This window comes from Scyliorhinus torazame, chromosome 24 (assembly GCF_047496885.1).
Source record: "Scyliorhinus torazame isolate Kashiwa2021f chromosome 24, sScyTor2.1, whole genome shotgun sequence".
NCBI lineage: Eukaryota > Metazoa > Chordata > Chondrichthyes > Carcharhiniformes > Scyliorhinidae > Scyliorhinus > Scyliorhinus torazame.
In genome coordinates this window covers 33,564,227-33,582,475 of record NC_092730.1, presented here as the reverse complement: position 1 = coordinate 33,582,475, position 18,249 = coordinate 33,564,227, and the positions used below count along the sequence as shown (strand labels likewise).

Genomic DNA, 18,249 nt, shown 5'->3' with positions numbered 1-18,249 from the left:
CTCGGCGGGGACCCCATTACGGGGGAACCACCGGTTCGCCCCAGGAAGAACAGGTGGAGGGTTTGCGGGGTGGCACAGGGCAGGGATACGAAAGTTGGGGGACCTGTTTGTGGACGGGAAGTTCGCTGGAGGAGAAGTACGGGCTCTCCCCGGGGAACACGTTCAGGTACTTACAGGTAAGGGTGTTTGCCAGACGGCAGGTAACACAATTCCCACGGCTACGGCCACACACAGTATAGGACAGGGTGCTCTCGGGGGGGTGGGTGGGAGTGGGGAAGATCTCGGAAACTTAACAGGTGATGCAGGAGGAGAAGGAGGCCTCGGTGGTGGAGGTAAAAGATAAGTGGGAGGAGGAGTTGGGAGAGGAAATTGAGGAAGGGACATGGGCAGACGACCTGGGGAGGGTGAACTGTTCCTCATCGTGCGCGAGGCTCAGCCTCATACAGTTTAAGGTGCTGCACAGGGCACACACACCGGGACAAGGATGAGTCGGTTTTTTGGGGGTGAGGACAGGTGTGTTAGGTGCTCAGGGAGCCCAGCAAACCACACCCATATGTTCTGGGCATGCCCAGTGCTGGAGGAATTTTGGAAGGGCGTAGCGAGGATGGTATCAAGGGTGGTAGGTTCCAGGGTCAAGCCGGGCTGGGGCTCACAATATTTGGGGTGGCAGAGGAGCCGGGAATGCAGGAGGAGAAAGTTGCCGGAATTCTGGCCTTTTTGTCCCTGGTAGCCCGGCGAAGGATTCTTCTTCAGTGGAAGGATGCGAGGCCGCCAAGCGTGGAATCCTGGATCAACGATATGGCGGGGTTTATTAAGTTGGAGAGGGTGAAATTCGCCTTGAGAGGGTCGGTACAAGGGTTCTTTAGGCGGTAGCAACCGTTCTTAGACTTCCTGGCAGAGCAGGAGACATTGGTCAATGGCAGCAGCAACTCTGGTGGGGGGGGGGGGGGTCACTTTATTTTTTTGTTTTTGTTATTTACACTGGAGGGTCTGAGGGGTTGTATATACTTGTTGTATTAAGTCAGGGTGTCAATGTTAATTTATTATTTATGTACAGGGGGAGGGGGATATGGAGGGTTGTTTTTCTGGACTGTGTTTTGTACTTAACCCTGTTGGGTTTCTTTTTCATTTTGTTCTTGATATTTTATGAAAACCTTTAATAAAAATTATTTAAAAAAAAATAATAATAATTGTGGGAGGGGTAATGATGATGCGATTAGGCAACAATTCGGAAGCATTAGATGGGAACAGAAACTGTCAGGGAAAAGCACAAATGAAAAGTGGAGCTTGGTCAAGGAACAAATACTGCGTGTCCTTGATAGTTATGTCCCTGTCTGGCAGGGAGCAAATGCCCGTGAGAGGGGACCATGGTTCACAAAAGAGGTTGAATGTCATGTCAAGAGGAAAAAGGAAGCGTATGTAAGGATGAGAAAACAAGGTTCAGTAGGGTCGCTTGAGGGTTAGAAGGTAGCAAGGAATGAGCTTAAAAAAGGGCTTAGGAGAGCTAGGAGGGGGCATGAGAAGTCCTTGGCGGGTCGGATCAATGAAAACCCCAAGGCTTTTTCCTCTTATGTGAGAAATAAAAGAATGACCAGGGTGAGGTTAGGGCCGGTCAAGGACAGTAGTGGGAACTTCTGTGTGGCATCAGAAGAGACAGGAGAGGTGTTGAATGAATACTTTTCTTCAGTGTTCACCGAAGAGAGGGGCTATGTTTTTGAGGATGAGTGTGTGAGACAGGCGGGTAGTCTGGAGGAGGTAGATGATCTGAGGGAAGATTTATGAGCTATTTTGAAAAATCTGAGGGGCAACAAGTCCCCTGAGCCAGATGGGATATATCCTCGGTTTCTTTGGGAGGCAAGGGATGAGATTGCAGAGCCCTTGGCTTTGATCTTTGGGTCCTCACTGTCCACGGGGATAGTGCCAGAGGACTGGAGAGTGGCGAATGTTGTTCCTCTGTTCTAAAAAGGCAATAGGAATGACCCTAGTAATTATAGGCCAGTTAGTCTTACTTCGGTGGTCGGTAGGTTAGTAGAAAGGGTCCTGAGGGATAGGTTTAATGACCATTTGGAAAGATGCAGCACAGAGTACCCAATTATTTTTCCCAATTAAGGGGCAATTTAGCGTGTCCAATCCACCTAACTTGCACATCTTTGGGTTGTGGGGGTGAAACCCCCGCAGACACTGGGAGAATGCGCAAACTCCACACGGACAGTGACCCAGGGCCGGGATTCGAACCCGGGTCCTCAGCGCCGTAGGCAGCAATGCTAACCACTGTGCCACCGTGCTGCCCTCGGTGATCGATAAGTTCATGGAAAGTGTACTGAGGGATAGGATTAATGACCATGTGGAAAGATGCATAATCCGGGATTGTCAACAAGGATTCGTGAAGGGTCTTGCCTCACAAATTTGATTGAATTCTTTGAGGAGCTAAGTGTGCAGATGAAAGTAGAGCAGTTGATGTACTATACATGGATTTCAGTAAGGTTTTTGATGAGGATCCCCATGGTCAGCTCATGAAGAAAGTAAGGAGGTATGGGATCGAGGGAAATTTGGCCAATTCGATAAGTAACTGGCTATCACATAGAAGACAGAGGGTGGTGGTGGATGGAAAATTTTCAGACTGGAGACCAGTTATCAGCGGTGTACCACAGAGAGCAGTGCTGGGTCCTCTGCTATTTGTGATTTTTATCAATGACTTGGAGGAGGGGGCTGAAGGGTGGGTCAGTAAATTTGCTGATGACACCAAGATTGATGGAGTAGTGGATGAGGTGGAGGGCTGTTGTAGGCTGCAAAGAGACATTGATAAGATGCAGAGCTGGGCCAAAAAATGGCAGATGGAGTTTAACCCCTGATAAGTGCGAGGTGATTCATTTTGGTCGGACAAATTTGAATGCGGATTACAGGGTCAACGGCCGGGTTCAGAGGAATGTGGAGGAACAGAGAGATCTTGGGGTTCATGTCCACAGATCTCTGAAGGTTGCCACTCAAGTGGACAGAGCCGTGAAGAAGATCTATAGCGTGTTAGTGTTTATTAACAGGGGCTTGCGTTTAAGAGCCGTGGGGTTATGCTGCAATTTACACGACCCTGATGAGACCACATTTGGAGTATTGTATGCAGTTCTGGTCACCTTATTATAGGAAGGATGTGGAAGCATTGGAAAGGGTGCAGAGGAGATTTACCAGGATACTGCCTGGATTGGAGGGTAGGTCTTATGAGGAAAGGTTGATGGATCTAGAGCTTTTCTCATAGGAGTGAAGGAGGGTGAGAGGCGACTTAATAGAGGTTTATAAGATGATGAGGGGGGATAGATAGAGCGGACGTTCAGAGACTATTTCCTCGGGAGGATGTAGCTGTTACAAGGGGGCATAACTATAAGGTTCGGGGTGGGAGATATAGGAAGGATGTCCGAGGTAGTTTCTTTACTCAGAGAGTGGTTAGAATGTGGAATGGACTGCCTGCTGTGATAGTGGAGTCGGACATTTAGGAACTTTCAAGCGGTTATTGGATAGGCACATGGAGCACACCAGAATGACAGGGAGTGGGATAGTTTGATCTTGGTTTCGGACAAAGCCCGGCACAACATCGGGCACTGTTCTGTGCTGTACTGTTCTATGTTCTAACAACACTAGGTTCAAGTCCCACAGGTGGTGCTTCGAAACAAACCTTTTGGACTTTAACCTGGTGTTGTAAGACTTCTTACTGTGCTCACCGTAGTCCAACGGCGGCATCTCCACATCATCTCTGTGATATATAACATATTTTACTGCTCAGTAACAGGTGTTGGAGAGTGTGCGAGTGTGTGTTTTATCCTCACTGTCTGTCTATCATATACAACATATTTTGCTGCTCACTGCTCAGTTGCTGGAGTGTGTGAGTATGTGAGAGTGGCGAGAGTGTGTTTTACCCTCACTATCCCCGAGACATACAATGCATATTTAACTGCTTACTGCTCAGTGACTGGTGTGTGAGAGAGCATGAGTGTGTGTGAGAGATAGTGTCTGTATGGAGAGTGTGAAGGTGTGATTTGCCCTCATTGTTTCTCCGTGATATATGATGCTCACTGGTGTGTGCGAGAGAGTGTGTGAGTGTGTGTGTGTGTATGAGTGGGTTCTTTATCCTCACTGTCACTCTATAATACATAACATATATTTTACTGCTTACTGCTCAGTTAATCGTTTATGAGTGTGTGCGTGAGTGAGTGTGTGAGATTCTCAGTGATGTCTAAAACCTTGTAATATTCAGTTAACGGTGTGTGTGTGTGAGAGAGTGTGAGTGAGCAGAAGAGTGTGTGTGGGTGTCAGTTTTAAGACCATAAGACCATAAGACATAGGAGCGGAAGTAAGGCCATTCGGCCCATCGAGTCCACTCCACCATTCAAGCATGGCTGATTTCAACTCCATTTACCCGCTCTCTCTCCTTAGCCCTTAATTCCTCGAGAAATCAAGAATTGATCAACTTCTGTCTTAAAGACACTCAACGTCCCGGCCTCCACCGCCCTCTGTGGCAATGAATTCCACAGACCCACCACTCTCTGACTGAAGACATTTCTCCTCATCTCTGTTCTAAAGTGACTCCCTTTTATTCTAAGGCTGTGCCCCCGGGTCCTAGTCTCCCCTGCTAATGGAAACAACTTCCCTACATCCACCCTATCTAAGCCATTCATTATCTTGTAAGTTTCTATTAGATCTCCCCTCAACCTCCTAAACTCCAATGAATATAATCCCAGGATCCTCAGACGTTCATCGTATGTTAGGCCTACCACTCCTGGGATCATCCGTGTGACTCTCCGCTGGACCCGCTCCAGCGCCAGTATGTCCTTCCTGAGGTGTGGGGCCCAAAATTGCTCACAGTATTCTAAATGGGGCCTAACTAATGCTTTATAAAGCTTCAGAAGTACATCCCTGCTTTTATATTCCAAGCCTCTTGATGTGAAAGTGTACAAACTCAGCAATCGCATGATGGGAAAAATAGCCAATTGATGTAACCAAGTGTAGGACAGCTGTGTCAGCTAAGTGCCAAGATCAGACCCTGACAAACTAGACAAAGCTAAGAATCCACATAATTGTATCATACAAGGCCAGAAGAGGGAAAATAGTGCCTGACCTTATTAAAACCTGATAACAAAGCCACGATCTAGGAATGTCCTAATAACACAACCTCCTCATGACCTAGGTCCATCTGCGTCAAGGCATCATGAGGGCAGAGGTAAAAACAAAATAGGACCACGTCTTAAACCCTCTAAAGACAAAATACTGCAAATAAGCCGAGTCAGGGTCTTTCCATGACAACATGTTTGATCAGAAGTTATGACTGTATTGACATTTTTGAACAAGGTCTGTTTTTGTAAAATGATACAGCTTTAGTATAAATATTGAATGTTTTCTCCCTGTCTTTGCGAGCTTGAGAAAGAATGAGCAGGTTTACCTTAACAGCTTTCTCTCTCTCTAACCTGTAGCCATCTGCATGCAGACTTTGGTCAATAAAGACAAAGTTAGTTTTATCGAAACCAAGGTGTAAAGTTGTTTTTTTCACAGTCTTGAAGTAGGAAAGATTTTAAAAGACGACAGTGGCGCTGCGAGCCCTCACCAATATCCTGAGTGGCTTCCGTGGGGGACCGAACAAGTGATCGAGCACGAACCCGGAGTGCGGAGACGGACGGCGCAACAAGGTAAGCTTTAACCTTGGTCTCTCTCTCTCTCTCGGATCGGTGCTGTGACCCCTCGTCCCTGATGGATAACGCTGACAGGTGACGGTGTTCGAATCTAAATTTGACTGTGAGTAATGTTCTTAGGGTCTGGGACCCGGTTGTCGTTCAAAGCCTAAGGTCAGGGACCACCTGCTCTTGTTTTTTTTCCCAGGACAGGGATACACAGGCTTGGCTAGGTCAGGGACCAGATTTGGATTTTTGACTTTTAAATTTACAAGGCAGTTTTTCCCCATTTTTTTTCTTCTCTCTCTCTTTTAATTTTTTTTCCACTCCTTAAAAAATCTTGGGCCAGAGCCTGGACAAAACGGAGGACAATTCTCCCTTGCTTTTTATGTGCAAAGTGTTCACTGATCAGGAACGCAATTTACGCCTCTTGTCTTCAGCTTTAAATAAGAAATTCGGATCTGAAATTTGGCCACTAGGAGGTACCTGGAATTTAGAAAACTGCACCGCGGCAGAGACAGCCATTTGGTCTCGGAATGCCAGAGCCAAATGGAAGAAATTAATTACCAAATGGCAAAAAGAATCAGACAGACGACACAAACTGTCCTTGTTAATGAGTTGGAGGGACAATGCACGTAGGAGAGGGATTGCTGATTATAAAGACAGAGAAACCAAAGACTGGGAAACGTTGAAATTCGAATGTGAACTATGGGACAGGAAAGATCCTAAGAATCAAGGGGGGGATAATACTGCATCGGGTGTTAAGCAGGTCGGAATAGTCCATCAGATTAAAAATCAGGAGGATCCTCCCACTACCTCTGGCATGCCGTTGTTTCCCTATTTGATTGATACAGAGGAGGAGGAGGAATTAAATCCCATGATGCCCCCATGGCCACCTCTTCCCAGCTCCACGGTGCAGCAGCCCCTTTCTCACCCTCCCCCTTGTAACAACCTTGCTGCCGATAATCTCCCTTCTGCTATTTCTCCCATTGCAACACGCACTCGCTCAAAAGCACCAACCACCTTCCTCGATCAGCCCGTTACCTCTGTTAATCAGGCTTTCCAAGAATTAACTATCAGTACCGCACCGGTAGAGGAGCCTTTTCCACCACCGCCTCCCCCTGCAAATTTTCCAATCCGACGTCTCGTTAACCCTCGAGCGACTGATGACGACGACCAATTTATTGAGACATGGCAGGCTTTTAAACCTCAGGAGCTCTGTTTGATCATGGCTCACTGTCCGTCACATAAAACGGACCCAGAGGGCTTTACTGAATATCTGAGGAGAACTGCGACTGTGTATGGTGCTACCCCTAGGGATCAGTATTCCCTTATTTTTTCATCCCTTCCCCCAGATTTAGGTGAGAAATGGAAACGGGAATTAGGGGATCATGGGACCACATGGGATGCGTTTAAAACCAACAATCCATCAGATGAGGCTCAACTCACTTTAATGTTCCCAGCACTTAAGCGTGCTCTCCGTAAACCTGTAGATATCTCCAAAATTCTTGATTGTACACCCACTCCTGAGGAGGAGGGTCCTGAATTTTTTGACCGCTTTTGTGGAATTTACACTCTTTATTCCGGTGATGAGACTTTTAATGCGGGCTTGAAATCTCCCCAGTTCAATGCGCTGCTTATGCAGGTCGTGCCTGATCGCATAGCAACCAGTATTAAAACTAATAATATGGATTGGTCTGATAGCTCCAAATCCCACATGCGACGTGCTATCTCTTATTACTGGAGCAATGGCCGTGACAGAGCAGCTTTCGGAAGGGACCCTCCTACACCCAAAATAAAGTCGGAGTTTGTCCAGCGACCCCCTCGCAGGAACCCCCCACCCTATGAACGTCGCCATGGCCCTCCCCGGCCTTGTCCTCCAACCCGAGACAGTGTCACTTGCTTTAATTGCAGACGGACGGGTCACTACGCTAGGGATTGCCCTGCTCCACGCAGAGACAGGGCACTCCCTCCACGGCGGTATGCTCCTTTCACTGACTCCCACCCCTATTGACTGGCCCGCTCCAATTTCCCGGTTCTCTCTGGCGACCACTCTGAGGAACACACAGCTACAATTCACATTGAGGGTATTCCCGTCCCCTTCCTCATTGATACAGGGGCAAATGCTTCTACGTTGAATTTGACGTTAGTTAAACAGTATTGTTTTCCTCTCTCAGACGAATATGTGGAACTTTCTGGTTTTATGGGTGAGAGGGCTACATACCAACTCACGAAACCCCTTCTGGTTCAATTTAATGACCGTCAATGTTGTATTCCCTTCACTGTCACGCGTACCCTCGGTGTTAATCTTGCTGGCCGTGATCTGTTATGTCCCTTACAAGTTGAGATTGTTTGCCTTGACGACGGCGTCACGATCTCCAAGGCTCCACAAGTCCAGCCTCGAAATTTACCCCTTTTTTTCACTCCCCAATGGTGGTCCGTTGATTTTGATCCCTCCAATTTTTCACCTCCCTTGCATGTTCCTCATCCACACGTGACCCTTTGCTATGACCACACGGGGTGCTCGCCTGATTTGGAGACCATCTACCAGGACTCCCTCGGGTCCACGGTGGCGGTTACTTTCATCGCTCATGCTGAGGGAAAAGAGGGCTCCGCCTTTCTTGTTGAAGTGCCCCTCGTATTCTGGAAATAGTCTGGACTAGTGGCACCTCACATTACCCTCACCGTCAATGCAGGCTACAGGGCCAGGTCACTGGGCTTTCTGATTGCTACCCTCCAAGGAAAATGTGATCCTTTTTATACTGGACGACAGACCTTCCCTGAAGGCACGTTACAGTATTTTTCACAGCCCTTTTGTGTTGATGGTACATTGAACCACCATCGGACCAACCATTCCCCATCCCCAGAGATTCCTGCAGACTTATGAGCTGCGTCCAAACACGAAGTTGGTCTTACTAATGTGCCTCCAGTTCTCATTAAGGTTAAGTCCGGTGTGCCCCTGCCCTCCATTTCTCAGTACCCTATTCGCCCTGACGCTGAGGAAGGAATCTCCAGCATGATACAGTCCTTCCTTCAACAGGGAATTTTGGTTCCATGCCAATCGCCCTGTAACACCCCTATTCTTCCCGTTCCTAAGGTTGGGCGGCCGTCTGAATGGCGTTTGGTCCATGACCTCCGCCGTATCAATCAGATCGTTGAACCCTTGCATCCCCTGGTCCCTAACCCGGCTACAATCCTCAGTAATATCCCGCCTGAGGCAGCTGTCTTTACCCTTGTGGACTTACAACACGCCTTTTTTGCGATACCCCTTGCCGCTGAATCCCAGTATTTGTTTGCCTTCACATTCAAAGGGCACCAGTACACTTGGACTAGGCTACCGCAAGGTTTCATTCATTCACCGACACTCTTCTCACAGGCACTGCACTCCCAATTAGCTACTTTGACACCCCCCGGGGGTATCTACTATTATACAGTATGTCGATGACTTACTCCTTGCTAGCCCTGACTTTGCTTCTAACGAACACGACTCCATTTATCTGCTCACCCGTCTCCATTCCTGGGGATATGTAATACCACCTAATAAAGTACACAAAGGACAGAGGCAGGTTAAATTTCTGGCCGTTCTGATAAGCGCTACTGAACGTTCCCTTACGCAGGATCGTATTACTCCCATTTTGCAAACCGCACTTCCTACCTCGCCAAAGCAGATGAGAGCCTTTTTAGGTTTAGTGAACTTTTGCAGACAATGGATTCCGAATGTTACTGCTCATACCAAGGAGCTTACTCCTTATTCCTCCCAGAATTCACCCCTTAAGTTTGAACTACCCGATTTAGCACAGCAATCTTTTGTTACTCTCAAGAACGCGCTGGCTTCCGGCTCTAGGATGACCTCTTTATGACAGGCCCTTCCAGTTGTATGTTAGTGTCCTTGACCTATGTGCCACGGGTGTCTTGACACAGGAACATGGTGACCAACGCCGTCCGATTGCCTATTATTCTACTAAATTGGATCCAGTAGCTTGTGGTTTGCCCCCCTGCACTCAAATTCTCACTGCTGTACATGTGTTAGCTCAGGCAGCCTCTAATCTAACCCTTCATCAGCCCGTGCATGTGTATACCTCACACTCTGTTGTGGCTCTCCTTCCATCTCAGCAGACCCAGCATCTGACACAGGCCCGCTTGAGCCGATATGAGGTCTCACTATTACAGAACCCATATCTGTCTTTCCATTACTGTTCCACTTTAAATCTCGCAGCATTCCTCGAACATCCCCCTAATGTACTTGTTGATCCACCACATGATTGTTTGCTTAGGAATCACTTCCTTACCGCACCTCGTCCCGATTTAACTGACCACCCTCTTGATAATCCTGATCTCACTTTTTATGTTGATGGCAGTTCTTCTATTTCCCAAGTGGGGGTCCCGCAATCGGGATATGCCATTGTTACAGACACTGACATTCTGGAAGCAGCTGCTTTCCAGATTCCAGTCTCGGCACAGAAAGCTGAGCTATTCGCCCTTACTAGAGCTTGTGTTCTGGCCAAAGACCAAAGTGCGAATGTGTACACAGACTCTAGGTACGCTTTTGGTGTCATCCACGATTTTGGCCGCCTCTGGCAGCAACGTGGATTCCTTACCTCTGCAGGCTCTCCCATTCTAAATGCTCTTTGGGTTAAAAATCTCCTCGTTGCTATTCAACTTCCTCGTCAATTGGCTATCATTAAATGTGCTGCGCGCACTTCCGGGGACACTCCTGTGCAATTAGGAAACGCCCGTGCGGATTCAGCCGCTAAGGCAGCGTCTGCATCAGCCTCTATGGTTGTTCCCGCAGGGGGTACACAGGCTTTAAATCAGCTACCTATTCTAGCAAAAAAGGGCATGCCAGAGTTAGCTGAAATTCAAAGGTTACAGAGGGACGCCTCTGATTCTGAGCGCACACTATGGAAGTCAATGGGGTGTTCGCACTCGTTGACACAAAACCTCTGGCTTACCCCAGTAGGTCAAGTTTGTGTTCAGATTCGTTATCGCCGATACTTATTGATTATTTGCATTCTTGTACCCATCTTGGCAAGGAGGCAATGGTACAGCTACTTTTGAAAACTTGGTGGCACCCAGATCTGAATACAGCATTTTTCAGATCTGTATTCAGATCAATGTCTTATTTGCATGAAAAATAATAAGGGTAAAGGCATCAAATGCCCTCCCGGAACAACCCCCTTGCCAGATGGTCCTTTTGCCTGCATACAGCTTGATTTTATTGAATTACCTAACGTACAATGCTATAAATATTGTTTAGTGATCATTGATGTATTTAGTAAATGGATTGAAGCCTTCCCCACCACCAACTGTACTGCACATACGGTGGTAAAATTACTATTGACAGAAATTATTCCCCGATTTGGGATTCCCAGAACGATGAGCTCAGACAATGGGACACATTTTGTGGCTCGAATCAATTCTGAATTATGCAAAGCACTCAAAATTAAACAACAACTGCACTGCGCGTATCATCCACAGGCAGCAGGAATTGTAGAAAGAGCAAATGGGACCTTAAAAGAAAAATGATCTCAATTGACCGAAGAAACTGGATTAAATTGGCTAAAGATATTGCCTTTGGCACTGTTTCACATGAGGGTTACTCCACATTCGCGGTCCGGACTGTCAGCTGCAGAGATAGTCTACAGTCGGCCAATGAGCACTCCCTGGGATGCCCATGAAGAACCCCTAGAGGGAGTAGACCTCCAAGTTATGGGAGATAAAATGCTGAGTTATTTGAAGCAATTAACATTTTCTTTGATGTTTCTCCACTCGCAGGTAAAACAGGCCCATCTCCCAGCAACAGCCGGAACAAAGATCCCTCGATATCCAGTAGTCAAACCAGGAGACTACGTGCTGATAAAGAATTGGGACAGAGAGAAGTTAGGGCAACGCTGGAGCGGCCCTTTTCAAGTATTGCTGACTACACCGACTGCCGTTAAACTCGAAGGACGTTCGAGTTGGGTACACCTATCGGATTGTAAGAAGATTGGTTCCAGCCCCAACGAGGACGCAGAATGAGGATCTTCATTATCACATTTGGACTATTTGGACTAATTGGTCTTAATGGCCATTCGACAGTAGGCGAACAAACTGACAAAGAGCTGCGTGCTAATAGCTTTCTATATATGTCATATATTTATGCTGACAGATTGAATGTAAGTAACTGTTGGGTTTGTACCCGTATCTCCATCCATTCCAAGGAGGGGCTACCTCTCCAATCACTCCTATTCCACTTAGCAGAAACAGTTGAGTGGATACTGCGTCAAAACCGAACACAGGGGTTCGGTGGAGATATGAAAATTTGGAGATCGGCTGGCTATGGGATGACTAGATTTTTAGCCTGGTATCAACCTGGATACCCCCATGTTTCGAAGCCCCCTGCCCTTACCATCCCATCGAGCACTGCGCAGGGATCCCTATGTTTTAGTAAATCAGGAGAAGGACCATCAATGGGGCAGAGTAGGTGTAATCTTACAACTGAATGGCAGGGACCGATACCAAACATCTCCAACAAGGGTATGTTTGTTCTTGATTGGTCCAGGGTGTGGAATAAAACATCAAATAGCTCATGGACGCAGAATTCCCAGGTACCCTGAATGACAATGGCTGAGAATTTTACGGCCTATAACGGGACCTATTTCATATGTGGCACTAAAGCATACTCCTCCTGGCTTCCCAGAAATTGGACAGGGTCCTGTTATCTAGGATATGTCGTACCCTGCGTGCACCACCTACTCTCCCTTAAACAACACTCCTCACGAATCAGGAGGACCATTAGTAAAACCGAGGAGTTCTTTATGATCGCCTTTCCACAATACGGAACAGGCAAGGCAGCAAACAAACTGATCCTTATGGCCTCGGCATTGGAACAACTGTCGAACATAACGGCAGCAGAATCCAGGGCAACCGGACGGGCACTAGCCGAGGTCTCGGCTGAGCTGGTGGCTGTCCGGACTGTGGCATTATAAAATCGAATGGCTCTGGATTATCCGTTAGCCTCGCAGGGAGGAACGTGTGCCATTATAGGTCAGGAATGCTGTACTTATATCCCAGATGCCTCTGAAAATATTACCAACCTAGCTGACCATATAAGAAGACAGGCGGATCAACTTCAAGAAATTGGCCAAGAATTTCACAATTATAACCCACCAGGTTGGTTAGGTTGGCTGGGACACGGATTGTTCGATTGGATCTTTAAGGCCTTCATATTATTACTAGTATTACTATTAGCAATAGGATTGCTTGGATGCTTGTGTCAATGTATTTACACCCGCCTCCTGAATATCCCTATTTGAACAAATTGAGTGGTTGTCCTGATGGGACAACAGGAGGGAATGTGAAAGTGTACAAACTCAGCAATCGCATGATGGGAAAAATAGCCAATTGATGTAACCAAGTGTGAGACAGCTGTGTCAGCTAAGTGCCAAGATCAGACCCTGACAAACTAGACAAAGCTAAGAATCCACATAATTGTATCATACAAGGCCAGAAGAGGGAAAATAGTGCCTGACCTTATTAAAACCTGATAACAAAGCCACGATCTAGGAATGTCCTAATAACACAACCTCCTCATGACCTAGGTCCATCTGCGTCAAGGCATCATGAGGGCAGAGGTAAAAACAAAATAGGACCACGTCTTAAACCCTCTAAAGACAAAATACTGCAAATAAGCCGAGTCAGGGTCTTTCCATGACAACATGTTTGATCAGAAGTTATGACTGTATTGACATTTTTGAACAAGGTCTGTTTTTGTAAAATGATACAGCTTTTGTATAAATATTGAACGTTTTCTCCATGTCTTTGCGAGCTTGAGAAAGAATGAGCAGGTTTACCTTAACAGCTCTCTCTCTCTCTAACCTGTAGCCATCTGCATGCAGACTTTGGTCAATAAAGACGAAGTTAGTTTTATCGAAACCAAGGTGTAAAGTTGTTTTTTTCACAGTCTTGAAGTAGGAAAGATTTTAAAAGACGACATTGCATTTGCTTTCTTAATTACGGACTCAACCTGCAAGTTTACCTTTAGCGAATCCTGGACCAGGACTCCCAAGTCCCTTTGCACTTCAGCATTATGAATTTTGTCACCGTTTAGAAAATAGTCCATGCCTCTATTCTTTTTTCCAAAGTGCAAGACCTCGCACTTGCCCACGTTGAATTTCATCAGCCATTTCTTGGACCACTCTCCTAAACTGTCTAAATCTTTCTGCAGCCTCCCCACCTCCTCCATACTACCTGCCCCTCCACCTATCTTTGTATCATCGGCAAACTTAGCCAGAATGCCCCCAGTCCCGTCATCTAGATCGTTAATATATAAAGAGAACAGCTGTGGCCCCAACACTGAACCCTACGGGACACCACTCGTCACCGGTTGCCATTCCGAAAAAGAACCTTTTATCTCAACTCTCTGCCTTCTGCCTGACAGCCAATCGTCAATCCATGTTAGTACCTTGCCTCGAATACCATGGGCCTTTATTTTACTCAGCAGTCTCCCGTGAGGCACCTTATCAAAGGCCTTTTGGAAGTCAAGATAGATAACATCCATTGGCTCTCCTTGGTCTAACCTATTTGTTATCTCTTCAAAGAACTCTAACAGGTTTGCGAGGCACGACCTCCCCTTACTAAATCCATGCTGATTTGTCCTAATCCGACCCTGCACTTCCAAGAATTTTTCTCCTCATTGTCTCTGTGATACATAAGGCATATATTAATTTATGCTGCTCAGTTACTGATATGTTTGAGTGGGTGTGCATGAGAGAGAGTGGGCGTGCGTGCGCGAGAGAGAGCGGGTGTGCGCGAGAGAGAGCGGGTGTGCGCGAGAGAGAGCGGGTGTGCGCGAGAGAGAGCGGGTGTGCGCGAGAGAGAGCGGGTGTGCGCGAGAGAGAGCGGGTGTGCGCGAGAGAGAGCGGGTGTGCGCGAGAGAGAGCGGGTGTGCGCGAGAGAGAGCGGGTGTGCGCGAGAGAGAGCGGGTGTGCGCGAGAGAGAGCGGGTGTGCGCGAGAGAGAGCGGGTGTGCGCGAGAGAGAGCGGGTGTGCGCGAGAGAGAGCGGGTGTGCGCGAGAGAGAGCGGGTGTGCGCGAGAGGGAGTGGGTGTGCGTGAGAGAGAGTGGGCACGCGTGAGAGAGTGTGGGTGTGTGTGTGAGAGAGTGGGTGTGCGTGAGAGAGAGTGGGCGAGCGTGAGAGAGAGTGGGTGTGCGAGCGAGTGAGCCTATGTGTATTTAACCCTCATTGTCTCTCTTTGATATATAACACATATTTTGCTGTTGCTGCTCAGTTACTGGGGTGTGTGGTGAGTGTGTGAGAGAGAGAGTGAGAATCTATTTGACCATCACTGTCTCTGTGATATATGATGCATATTTTACTGCTCACTGCTCAGTTACTGTTGTGAGAGTGTGTGAATATGAGAGTATGTGAATATGAGAGTGTGTGAGAGAATGTGTCACTGTGTGTTTGGGAGTGTCTGAGTGTGAGAAATAGTCTGTGTGAGTGTGTGTGTGTTTTACCTTCATTGTCTCGGTGATAAAAAACACATATTTTACTGCTCAGTTACTGGTCTGCGAATGTGTGTTTTACCCCCCACTGTCCCTCTGCGATATAAAACGCATATTTAACTGCTTACTGCTCAGTGACTGGTGTGTGTGTGTGTGTGAGAGAGTCTGTGAGAGAAGGAACAAGAGTGTGAGAGAGAGAGCGTGAGTGTGTGTGAGAGTTAAAATATGTGAGTGTGTGTGCTTTACCCTCACTGTCCATGATGTATAACACATATTTTACAGCTTACTGCTCAGTTACTGCTGTGTGACTGAGTGAGAGAGTGTGAGTGAGAGAGTGAGTGCATGTTTTACCCTCACTGTATCTCTCTGGTATATATCACATATTTAATTGATTACTGCTAAGTGACTGGTGTGTGTGTGAGAGGGAGAGTGTGTGTGTGTGTGTGTGAGAGAGAGAGAGTGTGTGAGTGAGTGAGTATTAACCTCACAGTCTCTCTGTGATATACAATTAATATATTCTTGATTACTGCTCAGTTATTGATTTGTGAGTGTGTGGGAGAGACAGTGCGTGGGTGTGTGAGTGTATGAGAGACAGAGTGTGAGTGAGTGTGTATAAACCTCTCTGTTTATGTGTGCGATATATGACATATTTTACTGCTTAATGCTCAGTTATTGGTGTGTGTGTGTTTCACCCTCAGACTCCCTGTGATATTCACAGCATATATAGTGCTTCCTGCTGAGTTACTTGTGAGTGAGCATGTGCATGAGAAAACGCGAGTGTGTTTTTTACCCTCACTGTCTATTTATGATATATGGCATATTTTACTGCTTCTTGCTCAGTTGTTGGTGTCTGAATGTGTGAGAGTGTGTTTTCCACGGTAGCTGTCTGTCTCTGTTATAAGTGTGAGGGGAAAAATTAATTTGATTCTCTAACTCCTGTCTCTGTGCTTGCCTTTGTAGCTGTCTGTCTCTGTTATGGGATTCTGGGTTTAATCTCCGTCTGTAATATTATTTACAGATACACGATAGGACAGGTAATCTCAGTCTGTCCAGTTCTCTGATGTGCAAGATTTTACTGTGTTTTCTGTACTTGTCAATTCCTGTTTTGTGAGTTAAGGGTGAACATTCTGTTCAGTATTCATCCTCCATTATTACTTTTAGTGATAACATTGATATGTTAAATGATCTATTTCCATGTCTGTTTCATGAGAATGACACTGTACCATTATATCTGAGACTGTGTGAGATATTTGGATTGGAATTTAATATTTTGTTTTGGGAGGTGTCTGGGTAGAAGTTTATGATTAATTCGGCCCTTTTCAATCAGCTGTACTATCCGACCTTTCACTTGAACCAAAGGTTCACAAATTGTGAGAATGAAGGATGGCCTTACAATTTGATAAGTGTCCCTTTGGAGAACAATGTAAATGCATCATTTTTCTGTTAATGCCTTATTCAAGTGTTTTGCTTCTGATATATTTTAAACTAAGAAAGTTACAAAAAAGTGCCAATGGATACTTGCATATTGATTGCTGAATCTATAGCCTAATTAATACTATACTGATTACTTTATAGTGTTCAATTCTGGTCGCCACACTACCAGAAGGATGTGGAGGCTTTAGAGAGGGTGCAGAAGGGATTTACCAGAATGTTGCCTGGTATGGAGGGCATAAGCTATGAGGAGCGATTGAATAAACTCGGTTTGTTCTCACTGGAACGAAGGAGGTTGAGGGGCGACCTGATAGAGGTATACAAAATTATGAAGGGCATAGACAGAGTGGATAGTCAGAGGCTTTTCCCCAGGGTAGAGGGGTCAATTACTAGGGGGCATAGGTTTAAGGTGAGAGGGGCAAAGTTTAGAGTAGATGTACGAGGCAAGTTTTTTACGCAGAGGGTAGTGGGTGCCTGGAACTCACTACCGGAGGAGGTAGTGGAAGCAGGGACGATAGGGACATTTAAGGGGCATCTTGACAAATATATGAATAGGATGGGAATAGTAGGATACGGACCCAGGAAGTGTAGAAGATTGTAGTTTAGTCGGGCAGTATGGTCGGCACGGGCTTGGAGGGACGAAGGGCCTGTTCCTGTGCTGTACATTTCTTTGTTCTTTGTACAGATGAAACGCTGTTGTCAAAAGTTGATCTGACATTCCATGAGAGAGTAGGGGTGAATTGTGGAAAATTATGCCACCTGTCCTCTCGTGTATCTGTAAATAATATTTACATGTTCTCCAGAAGTCCAGATTTACTTGAATTTCTTCAATTGGATAATGAGGACTGTTGGATTGGACATGTTCATCTGGGACTTGAGGTCTCTGCGAATCTGACTGCTTCTGCTCTGTGACGGTGGAGCTGATGTTGTGTCTGTGTCTCTGCAATGTTGGATTAATATTGTACTTACAGTCAGTTAGAAGGAGACGGCTGCACATTCATGTTGCTGAGGAATCATCATCATCATCTTGGAACTCATCTTTTCATCTGTTGAACTAGGAAGAAGAAAACAAATTTCATGTAAGTTAGGGTCAGATGAGGCCAATGATAGATCAATCTATTCTTTCAACTGATAATCAGTAAAATAAAGAAAATACTCTCCAAATCCTAACCCAGAATCAGACAAATAAGCCAGGCCCAGAAAGAGCTCTCCCTTCCCCCCGCTCACTCCAAGTCCCGGAACAAGATCGTGCTCCGCTGCGCCTCTTGCAAACAGCCCCCGATTCTCCCTGAACTCCCCCCGAGTCAGTAATGATCTCTGAGCCTCTTTGCTCACACTCCCAGATGGAGGTGCTGCTGCAATGAGAACGCTGTTTCCTCGCTGACCTGAGCCCTGACATTGACATTTCCCTCAGCTTCAACAAAGCGATTCCACTCACTGACCAAATGGAGAATGTCTAGGGGAGCGGCTGCGCACGCGCTTAATCTCAGAGTGACGTCTCTGGGGCGTGGTTTACCGGGCATGCGCAGATCCCCGCAGCAATTCCGCATTGAGAATCAATGGGAATATTCCCCATTTCACTGTCATCACATGTGGAGCAAAACCTCCTATAGAGCCCGTGTTGGGGGGACTGTGTGTGTGGCTGCAAGTGGCCCTGCGCCCTCCGGCTCAACCAATCACCTT

General features: G+C 46.6%; 2 long non-coding RNA genes across 3 annotated transcripts in view; one reads left to right on the top strand and one right to left on the bottom strand.

Moving 5' to 3' along the window:
* The window catches only part of LOC140399995 (uncharacterized), a 121,246-nt gene extending 103,205 nt beyond the window's left edge, over window positions 1-18,041 (bottom strand). For both annotated transcript variants that reach the window (XR_011937947.1, XR_011937946.1), the window contains exons 1-2: window positions 17,952-18,041; window positions 17,536-17,620 (exon numbers count right to left, since the gene is read on the bottom strand). This is a non-coding gene — a long non-coding RNA (uncharacterized lncRNA). The remainder of the gene's footprint in view (window positions 1-17,535; window positions 17,621-17,951) is intronic.
* LOC140399996 (uncharacterized) lies at window positions 5,444-13,565 on the top strand. Its single transcript, XR_011937948.1, has 2 exons — window positions 5,444-5,669; window positions 11,427-13,565. It is a non-coding gene; the product is annotated as an uncharacterized lncRNA (long non-coding RNA).
* Window positions 18,042-18,249: the final 208 nt, after the last annotated feature.